Source organism: Nyctereutes procyonoides, unplaced genomic scaffold (genome assembly GCF_905146905.1).
Source record: "Nyctereutes procyonoides isolate TBG_1078 unplaced genomic scaffold, NYPRO_anot_genome, whole genome shotgun sequence".
Classification (NCBI taxonomy): domain Eukaryota; kingdom Metazoa; phylum Chordata; class Mammalia; order Carnivora; family Canidae; genus Nyctereutes; species Nyctereutes procyonoides.
The window spans coordinates 47,033,698-47,056,179 of NW_026575142.1; the positions used below are offsets into that span (position 1 = coordinate 47,033,698).

General features: G+C 36.6%; 1 non-coding gene across 1 annotated transcript; it reads right to left on the reverse strand.

Moving 5' to 3' along the window:
* Nucleotides 1–12,536: 12,536 nt before the first annotated feature.
* Nucleotides 12,537–12,642, reverse strand: LOC129498990 (U6 spliceosomal RNA). The gene has a single exon (XR_008662259.1). It is a non-coding gene; the product is annotated as a U6 spliceosomal RNA (small nuclear RNA).
* Nucleotides 12,643–22,482: the final 9,840 nt, after the last annotated feature.

The following is a 22,482-nucleotide window of genomic DNA, read 5'->3' on the forward strand; positions in this document are numbered from 1 at the left end:
ATTACATTTACCCGCCATATGGTACAGGAATGCTATTATGCCATTCACTGACTCCAGTTTTCAAAAATCTAGAAGTTTTTGGTTTGCCAAGATTTTATAAATCAGTACCGCTCTTGACAAGGGGCCTGATAAAAATGTCCCAGCTGTAAAGACCAACACACTTCAACTAGAAATCTCATCACTCATGATAGGTCAGCCATTAATAACTTGGAAATGAAAATACGTGCTTTTTTAACAATATAACTGATAAAATGTCTGTTTATATATGAAATATTCTAACCTGATGACAATCATTATTCCTTACATTTCCTCAGTTGCCTTTTAAAGCATACCTGTTTAATATGTATTTATTTAAAAGGTAAGCTGTTGTATTTCCATCCTCAGAAAGTTCCCTTATGCCTCTTTCCAATGAATTTACTCCTCCCTTTCTTCCCGGCAACTATTTTTCTATTTTCTATTGCCATTGGTTTTTTTTAAGATTTTATTTATTCATGAGAGACAGAGATAGAGAGGCAGAGACCTAGGCCGAGGGAGAAGGAAAGCTCCCTGCAGGAAGCCCAATGTGGGAATCCATCCCAGGACCCCAGGATCATGCCATGAGCCAAAGGGAGACACTCAACCACTGAGCCACCCAAGTGCCCCATCATAGAGTAGTTTTACCTGTTCTTGAATTTCATATAAGTAGAATTATACATGTTAACTTTTACATCTGGCTTCATTGCTCAAAATAAGATTCATCAATGTTATTGCATATATACTTGGTTTGTTTCTTTTTGCTTAGTTTGTTTCTTTCTGTAAATATTGCATATATACTCAGTGTTCCATTTCATGAACATCCCACAATCTATCCATTCTCTGATTTATGGGCCTTTGACTTATTTATGATTTGGTGTGATTATAAATAAAGTTACTATGAGTATTCTTTCTGAACATATTTTCATTTCTCTTTTGAAATAACTGGAATTGCTGGGTCACAAGTTAGGTTTATGTTTAATTTTATAAGAAACTGCTGCAAAGTTTTCCAGAGTTACTATATGTGCTATTTTATGGACATTTGTATGCAATTATGAGAACTCAGTTCTATCTCATTTTAATTTGCGTGATGACTAATGATATTTAACTCCTTTTCATGTGTTTATTGGCAGTCTTTTTGTTTTGGTTTTATTTTTTTCTGAAATATCTGTTCAAGTCTCTGGCTGTTTTTTTCATTAGATTGCTTGACTCATTACAGAAGAGTTGGAATCCTTTATATAAGAAGTAAGTCCTTTGCCAGATGAATGTATTGCTAACATTTTCCTTCTAGTCTGTGGCTTGCCTGTATACAATGACCCTTGAAAAACATGGGTTTGAACTGCATACGTTGACTTATGTGAATATTTTCACAGTACTGTAAATGTATTTTCTTTTATGATTTTCTTAACACTGTAAGAATACATTACATAATACATATAACCTACAAAATATATGTTAATTGACTTTATATTATCAGTAAAGCTGTCTAGTCCAACAGGCTGTTAGTAGTTAAGTTTTGGAAAGTCAGAAGTAATAAATGAATATTCAATTGCACAGGGTGTCAGTGCCCTTGAACCCTGTGTTGTTCATGGGGCATTTTCTTAATGGTGACTTTGGGTTGCAGAAGGGCTATAGTTTGAAGTCCAATTTTTTTTCTTTTTACGGTTACATGTTTTTTGTGTCTTGTTTAAAATATACTTGTTAAACCCAAAGTAATGAAGATATTTTCCTATGTTTTCTTCTGAAAGCATTGTAGTTTTCACTTTTTATGTTTAGATATGTGATCCATCTCCAATTCATTATGAGTACAGAGTGAGGGAAGGATTAAGGATCTTCCTTCCTCCTAACCCCATGAGGCTGTTTGGTTTAGCTCCATTTGTTGAAAATATTTTCTGTCTCCATTTATTTCATTTGGTGCCTGTTTTTAAAACTAACTGATTTTAGAGGTACCTGGGTGGTTCAGTCAGTTAAGCATCCAAATCTTGGTTTCCTCTAAGGTCATGACCTCAGAGTTGTGAGCTTGAGTCCCTTGTGGGGCTCTGTGCTTATTAGCACTGAGTCTTCTTGAGATTCTTTCCGTCTCCTTCTCCCTTCCCCTCTCATTTCCCCCTTGCTTTTGCATGCTCTCGCTCTCTAAAATAAATAAATAAAATCTTTAAAATTAACTGAATACATAAACGTGGATTACTTCTGGACTCTGTTCTCTTCATTTAGCCTTACGCCAATAACCACTATCTTGATTACTGTAGTTCTTTTTTAAAAGATCTTATTTATTTGAGAGAGAACACAAGCAAGGTAAAGGGGCAGAGTGAGAGAGAGAAGCAGACTCCTCGCTGAGCAAGGGCTCCTTTCCAGGATGTTGGGACCTAAGCCAAAGGTAGACATTTAATTAACTGAGCCACCCAGGCGCCCCTTGGTTACTATAGCTTTATACTGAACTTTGAAATCAGGTAATCAAAGTTCTCTAACTTTGTTGTCAAGATTATTATGGCTATCATAGTCCTTTAATCTCCATATAAATTTTGAAATCCGCTGATCAGTTTCTAAAAACAAAAAGATCACATGATTTTTTATTTGGATTGTTCTGAACCTATAAATCAATTTGAAAACAAGTGACATCTTAACAATATTGAGTCTTCTAATCCCTAAACATGATGTATCTACATTTATTTTTGGTCTTCTCTAATTTCTCTCAGGAATGTTTTATAGTCTTGAATGTAGCCATCTGACAAACCTTTGTTAAACTAAAATTTGTATGTTTTTAGATGCTATAGTAAGTGGAATTGTTTTTTCATTTATTTTCAAATTATTCATTATTAGAATACAGCAATGCAATTCACTTTTGTAGTTTCGAGTCCAACCTACAACCTTGCTCAATTCATTCAGTCCTAGATTTTTTTTAATTTTGTGTAGAATCTTCAGTTTGCACATACCGTCATGTCATTTGAGAATAGCAACAGTTTCAGTATTTTTTTTTTCCAATCTTCATGCTCTTTGTCTCTTTTTATTGCCTTGTTGCTCTGGCTAGAACTTCCTGTGAAATGCTAAATAAATAGACATGATGGAAACAGTGACTAGGTTTTGAATTTTTTAAATGCTTTTTCTCCAGTTAGCAAGGTGATCATATTTTTTTGTTTGTTTTAGTTTGGTGATACAGTAAATTACCTCAGTTTATTTTCAAATGTTAAGCCAACTATACATCCCTGAAATAAATTTCACTTCATTATGAAATGTTATTTTTTTATATATTTGTTTGGTATAGTAATATTGTGTTGAGAACTTTTGTATCTGTGCTTATGAAGGAAAATAAGGTCTATAATTTCATTTTCTTATAATGTCTTTATCAGGTTTTGGCATTAGCGTTATGCTAATTTAGGAAGTATTACCTCCTCCCCTCTTTTTTGAAAGAGTTTATATAAGGTTGGTATTATTTCTTTCAATATTTTGAATTCACCATTGAAGTCATGTGGACCTAGAATTTTTTATTTATGGGAATATTTTTTAGGAGGTATTTTTATTGCTGCTGCAACAGATTACCACAAATTTAGTAGCTTAAAACAACACAAATTTATTATCCCAAATTCTGTAGGTTAGAAGTCTGACACAAGTCTCACTGAAATAAAATTTAGATGTGAGAGTAGAACCATATTTGTCTTCTGAGGCTTACAAATTTTTTTTTTTGGTGTAGTTGACAGTGGTACGTTTTTTTCAGGTGTACAGCTTACTGATTTGACAAGTTTATACATGATGCTATTCACAAGTGTAGCTGCCAGTTGTCCCATTACATCATATTCCTTATGCTCTATCATTCCCATAACTTATTAATTAAATATTTGGAAGCCTGTTATCCCACTCCCCTTCATCCATTTTTGTCCACACTTCCCATCCCCCTCCCTTCTAGCATCCATCAGTTGTATTTATTGGTCTGATTGTGCTTTTTCTTTATTCCTTTTTTTTTAAGATTTTATTTATTCATGAGAGACACAGAGAGAGAGGCAGAAACACAGGCAGAGGGAGAAGCAGGCTCCATGCAGGGAGCCTGATGTGGGACTCGATCCCAGGTCTCCAGGATGACACCCTGGGCTGCAGGTGGCACTAAACCGCTGTGCCACCAGGGCTGCCCTGTTTATTCCTTTTTTTAAGTAGGTTCCACTTATGGAGTAAAATCATGATATTTGTCTTTCTCTGACTTACTTCACTTAGCATAACTAACACCCTCTCGGTCCATCCCTGTTGTCTCAAATGGCACTATCTTTTTTATGGCTGCATAATATTCCTTGTGTGTGTGTGTGCATGTACATTTTTCCTTATCTACCTATCAAATGACACCTAGGTTGCTTCTGTATCTCTGCTATTTTGTAAATAATGCTGCAATAAACATAGGGGTGCATGTATCCTTTCAAATTACTGTTTTTGTTTTCTTTGGGTAAATACCCAGTAGTGGAATTACTGGATCATATGGCATGTCTGGTTTTAATTTTTTGAGGAACATCTATCCTGTTTTCCAGAGTGACTGTACCAGTTTGCATTCCCACCCACAGAGCAAGAGCTCTCCCTCCATATCCTTGCCATCCTCAGCTCTTCCCTGTGTTGTTAATTTTAGCCATTCTGACAGGTGTGAGGTGATATCTCATTGTAGTTTTGATTTGCGTTTCCCTGCTGATGAGCGATGTTGAACATCTTTTCATGTTCTGTTGGCCCTCCATATGTCTTCTTTGGAGAAATGTCTGTTTGTGTCTTCTGCCCGTTTCTTAACTGGATTATTTGGGGTTTTGGGGTGTTGAGTTTGATAGGTTCTTTATAGAACCTGAATACTAGCCCTTTATCAGACATGTCATCTGCAGATATCTTCTATCATTCCAAAGATTGCCTTTTAGTTTTGTTAATTGTTTCACTGTGCAGAAGCATTTTATCTTGATGAATGAAGTTCCAGTAGTTCATTTTTGTTTTGTTTCCCTTGCCTCTGGAGATGTTATCTACTAAGAAGTTGCTGTGGCCAATATAAAAATGGTTGCTGTCTGTGTTCTCTATGGTTTTGATGGATTCCTGTCTCACATTTAGGTCTTTCATCCATTTTGAGTTTGTGTATGGTGTAAGAAAGTGGTCCAGTTTCATTCTTCTGCATGTTGCTGTCCAGGTTTCCCAACACCCATTTGTTGACAAGACTGTGTTTTTTCCATTGGATATTTTTCTCCTGCTTTGTTGAAATTAGCTGACCATATAGTTGTGGGTTCTGAGTTTCCTGTTCTGTTCCACTGATCTGTGTGTCTGTTTTTGTGCCAGCACATACTGTCTTGACTGCAGCTTTGTAATATTGCTTGAAGTCCAGAATTGTGATGCCTCCAGCCTTACTTTTCTTTTTCAAGGTTGCTTTGGCTATTCAGTCTGTTGTGGTTCCATACAAATTTTAGGCTTGTTGTAGCTCTGTGAAAAATGCTGGTGGTGGGTGCCTGGGTGGCTCAGTGGTTAAGCATCTGCCTTTGTTTCAGGTCATGATCCCAGGTTCCTGGGATCAAGTCCCACATCAGGCTTCCTGTGGGGGAGCCTGCTTCTCCCTCTCCCTATGTCTCTACCTTTCTTCGTGGCTCTCATAAATGCTGGTGGTATTTTGATAGGGATTGCATTGAATCTGTAGATTGCTTTGGGTAATATAGACATTTTAACAATATTCTTTTAATCCATAAGCATGGAATATCTTTCCATTTGTGTCATATTTAATTTCTTTCATCAGTGTTTTATAGTTTTTGAAGTACAGGTCTTTAACCTCTCTGATTATGTTTATTCTTAGATATTTTAATCTTTTTGCTGCAGTTATAAATGGTATTCTTTTTAAGTTTCTGTTTCTGCTACTTCATTAATAGTCAATGGAAACATTACCAATTTCTGGGTATTGATTTTGTATATTGTCACCCTACTGAATATGTTTATTACTTCTAGTAGTTTTTTGGGAGAGTCTTTAGAATTTTCTATGTATAGTATTATGTTGTCAGCAAATAGTGACAGTTTAACTTCTTCTTTACCAATATAGATTCCTCTTATTTCTTCTTATCTAATTGCTATGGTTAGGACTTCGAGTACTATGTTGAATAAAAATGGTGAGGGTGGACATCTTTGTCTTGTTCCTGACCTTAGAGGAAAGGTTTCAGTTTTTCCGCATTGAGTCTCCAAACACCACAATTCCACCCATGATTCTGGCTTTAGGTAACCCAGTTTTCCACAATGAGGAAAGAAAACCCGACACAAGAACAATTCATCTCATTCATACACCTTCTCTTTCCTGCCTTGGCCACATTTCAGTTTCACAACTCCTTTTCATCATGACTCCCTGGGTCCTAGGCCAGGAAAGTAGGCAGCTAAGAATGTGCCACTAAGGGATTATTGGCTTCTTGCTTGACTCTAATCAGGAGCATTTTGTATTTATTTTAAGGAAGGGTCCAGGGAGAGAGTAAATGGTTGGTCCAAAGAAATGACTCCCTCATGATACCATTCCAACACCCAAAGGAAGTATTCTCAGAGTGAAGTAGACCTCCTTGCCCAGGCCATGGGCACCTACCTGCTCCACTACAGCTGTGTCTTCATGACTACAGAGCAAACACACTTATCTCCCTTCGAGTATGATGTTCTCTGTGGGTTTTCCTTCCATGCTCTTTATTGTGTTAAGGTATGTTCCCTCTCATCCCACTTTGGTCAGTGTTTTTATCATGAATGGATGTTGAATCTTGTCAGATGCTTCTTCTCTATTTACATGATCATATGATTTTTGTCCTTAATTTTGTTGATGTGTATGATGTTCATTGATTTGCAAATATTGAGCCATCTTTGCATCCTCAAAATAAATCCCACTGGATTGTGGTGAATGATCTTTTTAATGTATTGTTGGATTCAGTTTGCTAATATTTTGTTGATTTTTGCATCTATGTTCTCAGTGATACTGGCCTATAGATCTCTTTTGTGATGTCTTTTATCTGGTTTGGCATAACAGTAATGCTGGCCTTGTACAATGTATTTGAAGCTTTCATTCCTCTTCTATTTTTTGGAATAGTTTGAGAATAGGTATTAACTCTTCTTTGAACATCTAGTAGAATCCCCCCTATGAATCCATGTGGTCCTGGACTTTGATTTTTTCAGAGTTTTTCGATCACCAATTCAAATTCATTACTTATAATCTGTTCATATTTTCTATTTCTTTCCATTTGGCAAGATTGTATGTTTGTAGGAATTCATGCATTTCTTCTAGGTTGTCCAGTTTGTTGTGGCTCAGTGACTCTTTCCTTCAGTCCAGTTGTCTGCAGTGACTGCTGTGGGCAGGGTTTGGTTCCTTTGTTGTTAGTGGGCCAGTCTAGGACCACCTGGGGCTTCACTTGGGTCAGACCAGGCATTTGTCAGAGATGCAGTAGCACTGCACTGCAGGACACTTTCCCTGTTTGTCCTCTGGGAAGCTTTTGTTGGTGGGCAGAGCCTGCATTCAGAGCAGCCATCTGCCCTCAGTGCTGGGGCCACAGTCTGGTGTGTACGGTTACCTTTCCCTCTCCCTGGGGCAGGAGTCGCTTTGGAGTGGCACTGGCCCCCTCAGGGCCGCTTGTACACTGCCAGGCTTGCGGCACAGCCCTGGGCGGGCTCCAGACCAGAGGGCAGATCAGAGTGGGCACAGCGTGAGGTGTCAGCACTTTTGTATGGGTCTGCGCTGGGAGGGGACCTGGAGCAGAGGCGTCTGCAGGTGGCGTTTCTGGAGGAGAGAGGGGTAGCAAGTTAGGTAGGGAATGTTGGCCGTGGCCGTGCTCGGTTCCCACCGACAGCCGTGTGGTTTGCAGGTAGGTGGCTGGGGGGTGGGGGCTAGGCATGGTGCCTCTCAGCTCCTTTGTTCTGGAGAAGTCTCCCAGTGATCCCTGCCCTCCTAGCACGGGCTCTGAAGTTAGTAAACAAATCTCCCTCTGATTACACACTGACTTCTATGCTGCATCTCTAAGGCTGCTGTACTGCTCCTTAAGGGCAGGGATTCCGTTCCCTCCTTCCTGCCTGGCTCTCAGCACCAAGCATGCTGATTTTTAAAGCTCCAGATTTAAGTCCCACTGATGGCAAGAACTTATGAAGTTGACACTCTCGGGTTTTCAAAGCCAGACGTCAAGGGGATTCATCTCTCCCATGTGGGCCTTCTGGTGTTTCACTCCCCACTGAGGCCACAGCATCCCCCTCCCCTCCTGGCGGCAGTCCCACAGGTCCCCTTAGCTGCCATCTCCAGCTCTGCCCATCCTACCACCCTCATGGGGCCTCTTTCCTGTATTTAGATTGAAGAGTTTATTCTCCAGTCTTCAGCCATTTTCTGGGTTATTTACACTGATGGGAATATTATCTGTGGGACAAGGTGAGCTTAGGGTCCTCTTACTCTGCCATCTACCCCAGAAGTCAGTGTTTTGTTTTCTCCTAATAAATACCCTGAAGTGGACTTGCTGAATCATGTGATAGTTCTGGATTTTTTTATTATTTTTTGAGGAATGTCTCTACTGTTTTCCACAGCATCTGCACCAATTTATATTTTCACCAGCAAAGCATAAGTGTTCCCTTTCCTACACGTCATTACCAACACTTGTTTTTTCTTGTCCTTTTGATAATAGCCATTCTAACAGGTGTGAGGTGACATCTCATTATGGTTTTGTGTTTCCGGGGTTTTTAAAAAGATTTTATTCATGAGTGACAGAGAGAGGCAGAGACACAGGCAGAGGGAGAAGCAGGCTCCATGCAGGGAGCCTGATGCAGAACTCAATCCCAGGACCCCAGGATCAAGCCCTGAGCCAAAGGCAAACACACAAACCCTGAGCCACCCAGGCGTCCTTCATTATGGTTCTGATATGCATTTCCCTGATAGTGATATTGAGCACTTTTTAATGTGTCTGTTGGCCTTATGTATGTCTTCTTTGGAAAAATGTCTATACAGATCCTCTGCTCCTTTTTTAATCATATTGTTTTATTTATTTGCTGTTGAGTTGTAGGATTCCTTTTATATTTTGGATATTAACCCTTTATCATATATATGATTTGCAAATATTTTCTCCCATTCAGTAAGTTGCCTTTTATTTTGTTGATTTCATTTTGTTGATTTCCTTTGCTGTGCAGAAGCTTTTTAGTTTGATGTAGTCCCATTTACTTTTGCTTTTGCTGCCTTTGATTTGAGGGTCAAATCCGAAAATTCAATGCTAAAACTGATGTCAGGGAGCTGAACTGCCTTTTTTTTCCTTCTAGGAGTTTTACATTGATTTCAGGTTTTACATTCAAGATTTTATCCATTTTGAGTTAGTTTTGTGTATGGTATAACATAAGTGGTTCAATTTTCTCAACATCATTTAAGAGACTGTCCTTCCCTCATTGTATGTTCTTGGCTCCTTTGGTGTAAATTAATTGACCGTATATATGCATGTATTTATTTCTGGTTGCTCTACTGTATCCCATTAATACCATACTGCTTTGATTACTATAGTTTTGTAACATAGCTTAAAGTCAGGGATTGTGATGCCTCCAGCTTTTTTCTTTTTTTTTTCTTTTTTTTTAAGATTTTATTTATTTATTCATGAAAGACAGAGAGACAGAGAGAGAGAAGCAGAGACACAGGCAGAGGGAGAAGCAGGCTCCATGCAGGGAGCCCGACATGGGACTCAATCCCGGATCTCCAGGATCACACCCTGGGCCGAAGGCGGCACTAAACCGCTGAGCCACCTGGGCTGCCCCAGCTTTTTTCTTTCTCAAGATTGCTTTGTTATTCAGGGTCTTTTGTGGTTCCATACAAATTCTAAGATTATTCTACTTCTGTGAAAAATGTCATTGGAATTTGGTTGGATGGAACTAGAGGGTATTATAAATGAAGTAAGTCCATCAGAAAAAGACAGTAATTATCTCACTCATATGTCGAATTTAAGAAACAGAACAGAGGAGCTTAGAGGAAGGGAAGGAAAAATAAAACAAGATATAATAAGAGAGGGCAACAAACCATAAGAGACACTTAACCATAGGAAACAAACTGCAGGTTGCTGGAGGGGAGGGGCATGGGGGGATGGGGTAATTGGGTGATGGACATTAAGGAGGGCACTTAATGTCATGAGCACTGTGTGTTGTACGAAACCATGAATCAATGAACTCTGCCTCTGAAACTAATACACTATATGTTAATTGAATTTAAATTTTTAAAAATGTCATTGGAATTTGAATAGTGATAGCATTTAAACTGTAGATTGCTTTGGGTAGTATGGGCACTTTAACAATATTAATTCTTCTCCATGAACATGCAATATCTTCTGTGTATTTGTGTCTTCAATCTCTTTCATCAATATCATAATTTTCAGTTTTTTACCTTCCTGGTTCAATTTACTTCTAAATATTCTTTCTGATGTAGCTGTAAATAGGATAGGTTTAAGTTCCCTTTCTGATGGTCTGTTATTCATAGAAGTGCAACAGATTTTTTTATATTGATTTTTGTCTCCTGTGGTTTTACTGAATATATTAGTTGTAACAGTTTTTGGATGAAGTCTTTAGGACTTTATATATAAATATATGTCATTTGCAGATAGTCATTTTACTTCTTTCTTCTGGTTTGGATGCTTTCATTTTTTTTGCCTAATTGTTATAATGAGGACTTCTAATACTGTGTTGAATAGAAGTGATGAGAGTGGACGTCCTTGCCTTGTTCCTGATTTTAGAGGAAAGTCTTCCAGAATTCAGTATTGCATAGGATATTAGCTATGGGGTTGTCATATATGGCCTATATTATATTGAAGTACATTCCCCTATACTCACTTTGTTGAGAGTTTTTATTGTAAAAGGATGGTTGAATTTTGTCAAATATTTTTTCTGTATTTATTGATATGATTTTTATCCTTAATTTTGTTAGTGTGGTCTATCATGTTTGACTTGTAAATGTTGAACTATCTTTGCATTTGATCATGGTGTGTGATCCTTTTAATGTATTCTTGAATTTAATTTGGTAAAATTTTGTTAAGGATTTTTGCATATATTTTCATCAAGGATATTGGCCTGTAATTATTTTTCTGTGGTGGCCTTGTATGGTTTTGGTATCAGGGTAATGCTGGCCTCATAAAAATGGTTTGAGAGTATTCCCTCCTCTTCTATTTTTTTGGAAGAGTTTGAGAAGTATTAATTCTTTAAATGTTTGGCAGAGTTCACCAGGGAAGCTGTCTGGTCTTGGATTTTTTATTTTTGGGGAGGTATTTGATTACTGATTCAATATCCTTAGTCGTAAGTGGTCTTTTTAGATTTTCTATTTCTTCCTGACTCAGTCTTGCTTTGTTTCAAGGAATTTATCCATTTCTTCTAGGTTGTCCAATTTGTTGGCATATAATTGTTCAGAGTATCTTATGATCCTTGTGTTATCAATTGTAACATCTTTCATTTCTTGGGAGAGTGGTTCTTGTTCTTTGGTGAGTTTAGCTGAAGGTTTGTCAATTTTATCTTCTCATAGAAACTGCTCTAAGTTTCATTGATCTTTTATCTTTTCTACTGTCTTTTTAGTCTCTTTCATTTATTTCTACCCTCATCTTTGTTATTTACTTCTTTCTAACTTGGGGCTTCATTTTTTTCTATTGGAGGTGTAATGTTGGGCTGCGTATTTGAGGTTCTTTTTTTTAAAAGATTTTATTTATTCATAAGAAAGACAGAGGCAGAGGGAAAAGCGCTGGTTCCTCACGGGGAGCCTGGTGCGAGACTTGATCCCAGGACCCCAGGATCACAACTGAGCTAAAGGCAGACACTCAACCAATGAGCCATCTAGGCGCCCCTTCTTGTTTCTTAACATAGTTGATTATCCCGATGAACTTCCATCTTACAGCTGGTTTTGCTGTAATGCATAGATTTGTTCTGTTGTATTTCCATTTCCATCCATCTCAAAGTATTTTTGTTTTCTCGATTTCTTCTTTGACCCTTTGGTTGTTCAGTAGCATGTTGTCTAATCTCCACATATTTATGATTTTCCCAGTTATCTTTTTGTAATTGATTTTTAGTTTCATACTATTGTAGTTGAAAAAGATGCTCAATATGACTTCAGTCTTCTTAAATTTATTAAGACCTGTTGTCTAGCCTGACATATGATCCATCCTGGAGAATGTTCCATGAGCACTTAAGAAGGATGTATATTCTCTTGGTTTGGGATAAAATGTTCAGTATATCTCTACTTTCGTTTTATTTTGTTTGAGATGTTTTTACATATAATAAAATGCACACATTTTAAGGGCATAGTTTGGGGAGTTTTAAACAAATACATTGTGTCACTACTACCTGAATCAATTACCATTAGCCTAGAAAGTTACTTTATGCCTATTTGTACCCAATTTCCCCCCCTTCTCTCCTGCAAGCAATCACCCATCTAATTTCTATCACCATAGTTTAGTTTCCCTATTACAGAACCTCATCTAAACGGAATTAGGCACTATACTCTTCTGTGTCTGGCTTTTGCTCAAAACCTATGGATATTTTATTATTGAAAGCTGGCAAAATATCAAAGATGACTGAATTTAATGGTGTTCAAAAATATGGAATGCTTCACGAATTTGCACGTCATCCTGCACAGGGGCAATGCTAATCTTCTCTGTATCTTTCCAATTTTAGTGTAGGTGCTCCCAAAGCAAGCACTGTTTATCTATCTCTATTAAGTCCATCAAGTCTAAAGTGTCACTTAAGGCCAGTGTTTCCTTATTTTGTTTAGATAATCTATCCCTTGATGAAAGTGGAATACTAAAGTCCCCTAATGTACTAATTGTAAATCACTCCCTTTAAATGTTAATATTTGATTTATATATTTAAGAGTACCTATATTGGGTGTATATTTACAAATATTTACAAATGTTATATCCTATTGGATTGGCCCATTTATTGTTATGTAATAACAATAGTTACTAGTCTTTGTCTTAAAGCCTATTTTTTCTAATATAGTAAATGTAGCTACCCTGGCTTTCCTTTGGTTACCATTTGCATGGAATAGCTTTTTCCATCCCTTCACTTTCAGTCTGCGTTCTTATATCCGAAGTGAGTTTCTTGTAGGTCTTATTCTTTTAATCCATTTAGTCACTGTGTCTTGATTGAGGAAATTAGTCCATTTACATTAAAAATAATTGTTTTTATATTTATATATATAATTACATATATAATCTCCTTATGGTCATTTTTTGAATTGTTTTCTGTTTTGTAATTACTTTATTCCTTTTTTGTTCATTTGTGATTTGATGATTTTGTGTGTATGTGGTATACTGAGATTCCTTTCTCTTTTAACTACTAGGCTTTTGTGGTTACTATGAGGTTTACATATAACAAGTTTGAATGCATTTTTTTAAGTAATTTTCTAAGAAAGATTTGTGAGAGACAGCACAAGCAGGAGGAGGTACAGAGGGGAGCAGCAGACTCCCGCTGAACAGGGAGCCCAACATGGGGCTCTATCCCAGGACCCTGAGATCATGACCCAAGCCAAAGGCAGACACTTAACTTACTGAGCCTCCCAGGCACCCTTGAACACATTCTTAAGCTATATATTTTTACTCTCTTCCCACCATATTGTTTTCTGATGTCAAATTTTATATCTTTTTGTGTATCCCTTTTTACCTACTTTTGTCTTTTAACCTTCATACTAGTTTTATAAGTATTAATTTTTATCCTAATTAAGCTTTATCAGTGTTTTAGTGATTATAATTGATTTTTAAATATTTGGAGAATTTTTTTTTTACCTGTTATAATTCTTTTATAGGCAGGGAACATCTGTGTATGATTTCAATCCTTAGGAATATATAAAAACTCAGCATTTAATCTTTCTTGGTGAGTATTCCAAGTGCACTGTAGAGTTTGTTTCTGGTTCCACATTTATTTGAAGACCTTAGGATTGAAAGCAAAAATGCAGGAGCAGAAACCAACACAGGTACAACCAACACACAGTAGGAAGACCTGAATTGTGATCGGCAAATTGCCAGAGGCTCAGCATGGACAAATCTGAGAATTAAGCTCCAAGGAACCCAGTCATAGTGGGGTTCCGTAAACATTGTAAGACTTACCTTCAGGAATAGGTTCCCACAGTAAATATAAGAGGAGAACCTATTGTGCTTCCAACATTTGGGGTGTATGTGTTGGGAGAAGGGTGGATGGAACAATTTTGAAATGTATCAGAGTATTATTTTTTAAGAAAGCCTGCTCTCAAAAGAAACTAGTTAACCAGAACGTAGGAGGGCACATGATGAGATGTGCACTGGCTGTTATATGTTGGCAATTTGAATTTAACTTTAAAAAAAAAAAAATACCTAATTATTATGGAGGAAGGGACATTCACAACTCTAACCTTCTCTAGCCATCCTGTCCCACCTAGGCAAGGAGGAAGGCACTGAGAAACACTTGTTAAGTGTTTGACAGTCTTGTATACAGGCTCACTGAGACCTGATCATATGACTATAGAACACTTGTCCCTCTACACATTACTAAAGGCCTATTTATAGCTGTTTCTTTTGTCCAGTACATCATGTCCAGCTATCAAAAAATTACAAGCCATGCTAAAAGGCAAAAAATACACAATTTGAAGAGACAGAGCATCCATCAGAACCAGACATGGCAGGGGTATTAGAATTATCAGACTAGGAATTTTAAACTATAATTAATATGGTAAGGGCTCTAATGGATGCATGAAGCATGCAAGAAAGTGTAGGCAATAAAAGAGAAAAATCCTAGGAAAGAAAAATTCTAGAATTAAACACTAACAGAAATGAAGAATGTCTTTGATCAGCTTATTAGACTGGACACAGCTGAGGAAACTGATAATTTATTGAACACGACATCTGAAACTAATGATGTACTATATGTTGGCTAATTGAATTTAAAAAAAAATCCCTGAGCCAGAGGGTATATCAATAGAATGCTCAAAAGCAAAGAGAACAAAGACTTAAAAATAACAATATCCTATGACTGTGGGACAACTGCAAAAGGTATTAGAATACCAAAAGAAGGAAGAGAAATTTAAAACAATAATAACTAAGATTTTCCCCCAAATTAGTGCCAGATAGCAAATCACAGATTCAGGAAATTCAGAATACCAAAAAAGATAAATGCCAGAAAAACTATACCTTAGGTATATCATTTTCAAGTTACAGAAAATCAAAGATAAAATCCTAAAAGAAGCGAGGGGGAAAAACATCTCCCCTACATACAGAGAAACAAAGGTAAAGATCACATTCAACTGCTCAGAAATCATGTTAACAAGAAGAAAATGAACTATTTTGTGTTGAAGAAGTCACCAACCTAGAATTCTACTCTGCAAAACTATCCTTCAAAAGTGAAGAACTACTTTTTCAGACAAACACAAATTAATGGAATTTGTTGCCAGTAGACCTGCCTTGCAAGAAGTGTTAAAATTTTCTCTTTAGAGAGAAGGAAAATTATACAAGTCAGAAACTCAGTCCTATATTAAGTAAGGAAGAGCAATGAAGAAGGAGTAAGTAAAAACAAAACTTTTAACTGCTCTAACAGATAACAGTTTGTTCAGAATTCCAACAATGTGTTTGGTTATGTATGCCATATATAAACATACATAAGTGCAATGAATGACAGCAATGATAAAAGGGCCTGGAGGGAGGATTATTTTGTTATTATAAGGTCCTTGTACTACCTGTGAAGTGTTATTTGAAAGTTGACTTGGATTAGCTGCAAATGTATATTGCAAATTCTGGGGCACCCACGTTTTAAAAAAAAAGTTTTTAAAAGAAGTATAACCAATATGTAAGGAAGGAGAAAAAATGGACTCAGAGAAAATGCTCAATTAAAACACAAAACCAGATAAAGAATGGAAGACAGAAATAGGAAAAAAGAACAAGTGCAACAAATAGGGAACGGTAAAAAATTTGATATATATTAATACAACTATATCAATAATCACTCTGAATATCATTGGTCTAAATATACCAATTAAAAGAGATGGATCAAAAAACTGTGCAAGAAACCCACCTTAAATATAAAGACACATACAGATTAAGAGCAAATGGATAGAGAAAAATATACCATCTTAAGAGAAAACATGAAGGGCAACCCCTGTGGCGCTGCGGTTTAGCGCCGCCTGCAGCCCAGGGCGTGATCCTGGAGACCCTGGATCGAGTCCCATGTCAGGCTCTCTGCATGGTGCCTGCTTCTCCCTCTGCCTGTGTCTCTGCCTCTCTCTCTCTCTCTCTCTCTCTGTCTCTCTCCTCTGAATAAATAAAATTTAAAAAGAAAACATGAGCAGCTAATTTTCAAAAGGAACAGATTTGGGATCCCTGGGTGGCGCAGCGGTTTGGCGCCTGCCTTTGGCCCGGGGCGCGATCCTGGAGACCCGGGATCGAGTCCCACGTTGGGCTCCCGGTGCATGGAGCCTGCTTCTCCCTCTGCCTGTGTCTCTGCCTCTCTCTCTCTCTCTCTCTCTCTCTCTCTCTCTCTCTCTCTGTGACTATCATAAATAAATAAAAATTTAAAAAAAAAGGAACAGATTTCAAAGCATGAAAAGTTATCAGGGATAAAGGACATTACATAATGACCATTACATAATGGTCGATTTGGGTTAATCCTCCAAGAAAATATAACAATCTTTAACAATCTAACAGAGCATCAAATTATGTGATGCAAAAAGAAACAGATGAATCCAACAAATTTTAAAATTAGAAATTTTAAAAATAGAAATCATACAAGTCCATTCTTGAACCACAATGTATCTAAACTAGAAATAAATAACAGGTAAACGAAAAATCCTAAAATACATGGAGATTAAACACTTTTAATAACACATGGGTTAAGAAGAAATCCCAAGAGAAATTTTAAAATATTTTGAGCTAAATGAAAAACAGCTTATCAAATTTGTGGGATGCAACAAAAGTGCTTAGAAGGAAATTTATAGCATTGAATGTATATTAGAAAAGAAATATCTAAAAACCAATAATCTAAGTTTCTACTTTAGAAAACTAGAAAAGAGCAAAATTAAATCCAAAGTAAGCAGAAGAAATAAGAATTAGAGCACAAATCAATGAAATTAAAAACAGGAAATCAATAGAGAAAATCAATGAAGCCAAAATTTGGTACTTTGAAAAAATCAATGAAATTGGTAAGCTTCTAGCCTGGCTAAGAAAAAAAAAAGAGAGAACACAAATTACTAATATCAGAAATGAAAGAGGAGCTATCACTATAGATCCCAAGAACATTAGAAATATTATCAACAACTTTGATAGATTTTATGTATGGACCAATTTCATGAAAGACACAATATTCCAAGACTCCTACAAGAAATCGATAGGCATACCTGGGTGGCTCGGCAACTGTCTGTCGGCCTTCGGCTCAGTGTGTGATCCCAGTCCAGGGATCGAGTCCCACATTGGGGTCCCTGGGAGGAGCCTGCTTCTCCCCCTCCCTAGGTCTCTGCCTCTCTGCCTCTCTGTCTCTCATGAATAAATGAGTAAAATCTTTAAATAGATAGGTAGACAGTTAAATAGACTTACATGAATTAAAGAAATTGAGTCAATCAATAACCTTCCAAAACAGAAAGCAATAGGCCCAGCTGACTGAATTCTAAGAAACATTATGGAAGAAATTATACCAATTCTTTACAATCTTTCAGAGGATAGAAGTAGAGGGAATACTGCCTAACTTACACTATGAACTTAGCATTACCCAAATACCACACCAAAGATATAGACATTATAGAAAGAAAAAAAAAAACCTACAGAACAATATTATGAACATACATAAAAAATCAAAATCTTAGCAAATCAGGAGAGATGATGTCAACAATCATAGCAGCATGTGTCTTTCTTTTTCCCCCCTTCAATTTACAATTAATCACACATCCATAATCCGCCAAAAAGGACCTTCACTCACAAAAAGGGGACAGCCAGAGGAGATCCATCAACCTGTGTACCTCAGGAGGCTAAGGATCCAAGGGAGCAGTAAGCAGCCAGGCCAGCAAACCTTTCTGGCAGTAGATGTGGAGGATGAATGTGGTGAATGGCTATACATGCTACTGGAGAAACTTGTTGCTCTGAAGAGAAATTACAAGGACTGAGGTGGGAAGGGGTAGGGAAAAGGAAGAAGGCAAAGAGAACTGAAGGAATACATTTCCTGCTATCTGCCCTGGGATTACGGCAAGAGGACTGCCTGTGAACTTCTGAAAATCCCCATTACTAGAGGGTCCCCCTATGGGGCTGTGGGCATACACAAAGCCCCAAGCATCGAACACACACCTAACTCCCTTGACTCCTCTGCTACCCTTTTAGGATTTGGGAGGTTGTTGTGTTTTGTTTTTGCTGCTCCCAACCTCAGCAACAAGTCAGCGCTGCTAAAAGAAACTGAAAACTTGTGTTATCATGCCACCTTCTGGAAAACAAAAGGAAGGCTCTAATTGCCAACCTATTGAACTGTAAGATCAAAGTAAACAAAGCCTTACCTAAATATGAATTGTGTTTGCTACTTCAAATGTGGCAGCAGAGGCGCTTTTCATCAAACACCATGAAAAATCACAGAAATAGTGTATCACAAAAAGAAAACAGTTTGGGATGCCTAGGTGGCTCAGCAGTTTAGCGTCTGCCTTTGTCTCAGGGCATGATCCCAGAGTTCTGGGATTGAGTCCCAATCGGGCTCCCAGCATGGAGCCTGCTTCTCTTTCTGCCTATGTCTCTGCCTCTCTCTACCCACCCCTCTCTCATAAATAAATAAATAAATAAATAAATAAATAAATAAATAAATAAATAAATATTTTTTAGAAAGAAAGAAAATGACAGTTTTTCAGCAACTGAACCCAAAGACATAGAATACTGTGATGTGATAAAGAATTTTAAATAGCTGTTATCAAGAAATTCAATAACATTCAAGAAAATTCAGACGGCAGTACAATGATCTCAGGAATAAAAGTAATGTACAGAAGGAGTACTTTATCAAAGAGATTTAAATTCTAAAAACAAATTCTGGAGCTATCGAACTCAATACATGAGATGAAGAATGCATTAGAAAGCATTGGAAATACAGTAGATCAATTGGACAAGAGAATAAGTGAGCTCAAAGATAGGAATACAGAAACGTTTTGGGTGGAAGAGGAGTAAGATTTTTTTTTAAATGAAGAAACCCTAGGAAATCTTTCAAACTCTATTAGAAAAAGCCAACAAAAGATTAATAGGTATCAGAAGGAGAAAAGAGGGAAAAGGGAGCAGAGAGCATATTGAGACAAATAATAGCTGAAAACTTTCCAAACCTAGGGACAGAACTAGATATACAAGCCGATGAAGCTAATAGGACAGCTTACTCAACGCAAAAAGACCTCTAAGACACATTAAGTTAAAATTGTTAAAAGTCCATGATAAAGAATTTTAAAAGAAGTCAGAATTTTAAAAGAAGTCCTACAAAGGAACCATTGAGCAATCAGCAGATTTCTCAGCAGAAACTCTAGAGGCCAAGTGGGGGTAGGATGATATATTCAAAGTACCGAAAAATAAAATTTCCAGCCAAGAATACTCTATCTGGTAAGTTATCCTTCATATCTGAAGGAGACATAAAGATTTTCCCAGACAAAAGCTGAAGGGGCTCACAATGACTAGACTTGTTTTAAAGAGATGTTAAAAGGTGCTCTTCAAGCTAAAATGAAAAAAAGGTACATAAAATGCTGATTAAGATGATAGAAAGCCAGTTCCTTTTTAGAATAACATATTAAACAATTAATTATAACACAGGACACCTGGGTGGCTCAGCGGTTAAGCATCTGGCCTCTGGCTCAGGGCGTGATCCTGGAGTCCCAGGATCAAGTCCCACTTTGGGCTCCCTGCATGGAGCCTGCTTCTCCCTCTGCCTATATCTCTGCCTCTCTCTCTCTCTCTGTCTCTCTCTCTCATAATAAATAAGTAAAATCTTAAAAAAAACAATTACAACACAAAGGTAAAAAGAAAAGAGAATTAAAAATATCACTAATATAACTTGGTAATAAAATCACAGCATAGGGATGTCTGGGTGGCTCAGTGGTTGAGTGTCTGCCTTTGGCTCAGGATGTAATCCTGGAGTCCTGGGATAAAGTCCCACATCAGGATCCCTGCAGGGAGCCTTTCCCTCTGCCTATGTCTCTGCCTGTCTCTCTGTGTCTCAAATAAATAAATAAATAAATAAATAAACAAATAAATAAATAAATAATCACAGCATAAAAAAAGATAATTTGTGGCATCAAAAATAAAAGGGAAAGAGTTAAAGGATGAAAAAGGCAAATAAAGATAAATTGCTATCAGCCAAAAAAGGGTTATTGTATATATAAGTTTTAAGTAAACTTCATGATAACCACAAAGCAAAATTCTAGAGCAGAAACACAAAACAACAAAAGGGGAGCCTGAACAAATTACTATAGAAAAGCACAAGTTTAAGAAAGGGAGAAACAAGGGGGAGAAAAAATGGAGACATAACCAGATCACAAAGATAAAATGGCAATAGTAAATCCTTGCCAATCAATAATCCCCTAAATGTAAATGGATTGAACTCACCAATCAAAAGGAACCAAATGGCTACATGGATTTAAAAAAGAAAAAAAAAAAAAGACTCAACTATATGCTGTCAAATGGAGACTCAATTTAACTCTAAAACCACACATAGACTCGAAATGAAAGGATTAAAGATGATATTCCCAAAAAATGTAAACCAAAAGAAGGTGGGCAAAATCTTACTTATATTTGACAAAATAGACTTCCAGCCAAAATGGGTAACAAAAAACAAAGGAAGTCATTATATAATGATAAAGGAGTCAATACATATCAGGAAGATATAACAATCACAAATATATACATTCCCAATACCCAAGCACCAAAATATATTGAGCAAATACTAAGAGGCCTTAAGAGAGAAATATACAATGTTACAATAATGGTAAGGTACTTCAATACCCCACTATCATCAATGGATGGATGAAGCAGACAAAATCATCAAGGAAATGTTGGAATTGATCCATACATTAAAACAAATGGATCTAACATTACATCCAACAGCAGAAGACTGCACATTCTTCTCAAGTGGACATGGAATATTTTCCAGAATAGATAGGACACAAAACATTTCTTAACAAATTTAAGAAGATTGAAACCATAGCAACTCTTTACTGACCACAGTGGTATAAAAGAAGAAATTAAGAAAACTGAGATCTACAAATAAGTACAAATGAAACAACACAACACACTTTTAAGTAGCCAATGAATCAAAGAAGGAATCAAAAGGGAAGTAAGGGGCACCTGGCTTGCCCTGTTGGTCAAGCATGTGACTCTTGATCCCAGAGTAGTTGAGTTCAAGCCCCACACTGGGTGTGAAGCCTACTAAAAAAAAGGTTAAAATATAAATAAACAAACAAATAAATAAATAAATAAACAAACAAACTATAACTAAATAAATGAAATTAGAAATACAACATATCAAATATGGGGCACAGTAAAAATAGTTCTAAAATTTCAGAGCAATAAACACCTATATCAAGAAATTAGAAAGATCTCAACATAACTTTACATCTCAAAGGAACTATAAAAGGAACAAATTAAGTTCAAAGTTAACAGAAGGAAGGAAATACTAAAGACCAGAGTAGAAATAAATGAAATAGAGACTAGAAAAACAATAAAAAGGATCAATGAAACTAAGAGCTGGTATTTTGGAAAGATAGATAAAACTGACAAACCTTTATCTAGACTAAGAAAAAAAGAGACTCAACATTAGAAATTACAACCAGTACTACAAAAATACAAAGGATCGTAAGAGACTAGAGACTACAATGAACAATTACATGTGAACAAATTACATAACCTAGAAGAAATTGATATAGTTTTACAAACATACAACTGACTAAGATTGAATCAAGAAGAAATTGAAAACCCAAACAGACCAGTAGTAAAGAAGTTGGATCTGTAATCAGAAAATTCCAGGACCAGATGATTTCACTGGAGAATTCTACAAAACATTTGAAGAAATAACACCAATGCTCCTTGAACTCTTCCAAAATATCAAGGAAGAGGGAATACTTCCAAACTCATTCTAGCATTATATTGATACCAAAACCAGATAAAGATGGCACAAAAAAAGTGCATACCAATATTCCTGATGAATATAGATGTAAAATTTTTCAACAAAATAGTACCAAATCAAAGTCAAGAACATATTAAAAGGATTATATACCACAACCGAGTGGGATTTATCCCTGGGATGCAAGGATGGTCCAAGATACACAAATCAATAAGTATAATGTATCACATATATAAAATGAAAGATAAAAATCCCATAATCATTTCCATAGGTACAAAAAAGAGCATTTGACAATGTATTAACATATTTTCATGATTAAAAACTCATAAAGCAGATTGAGAATAGAGGGGACTTGCCTCAACAAAGTCCAAGGTATAACAATTCCAGATTTCCAACCTTACTACAAAGCCATACTAATAAAAGTAGTATGGAACTGGCATAAAAACAGACACATTGACTAGT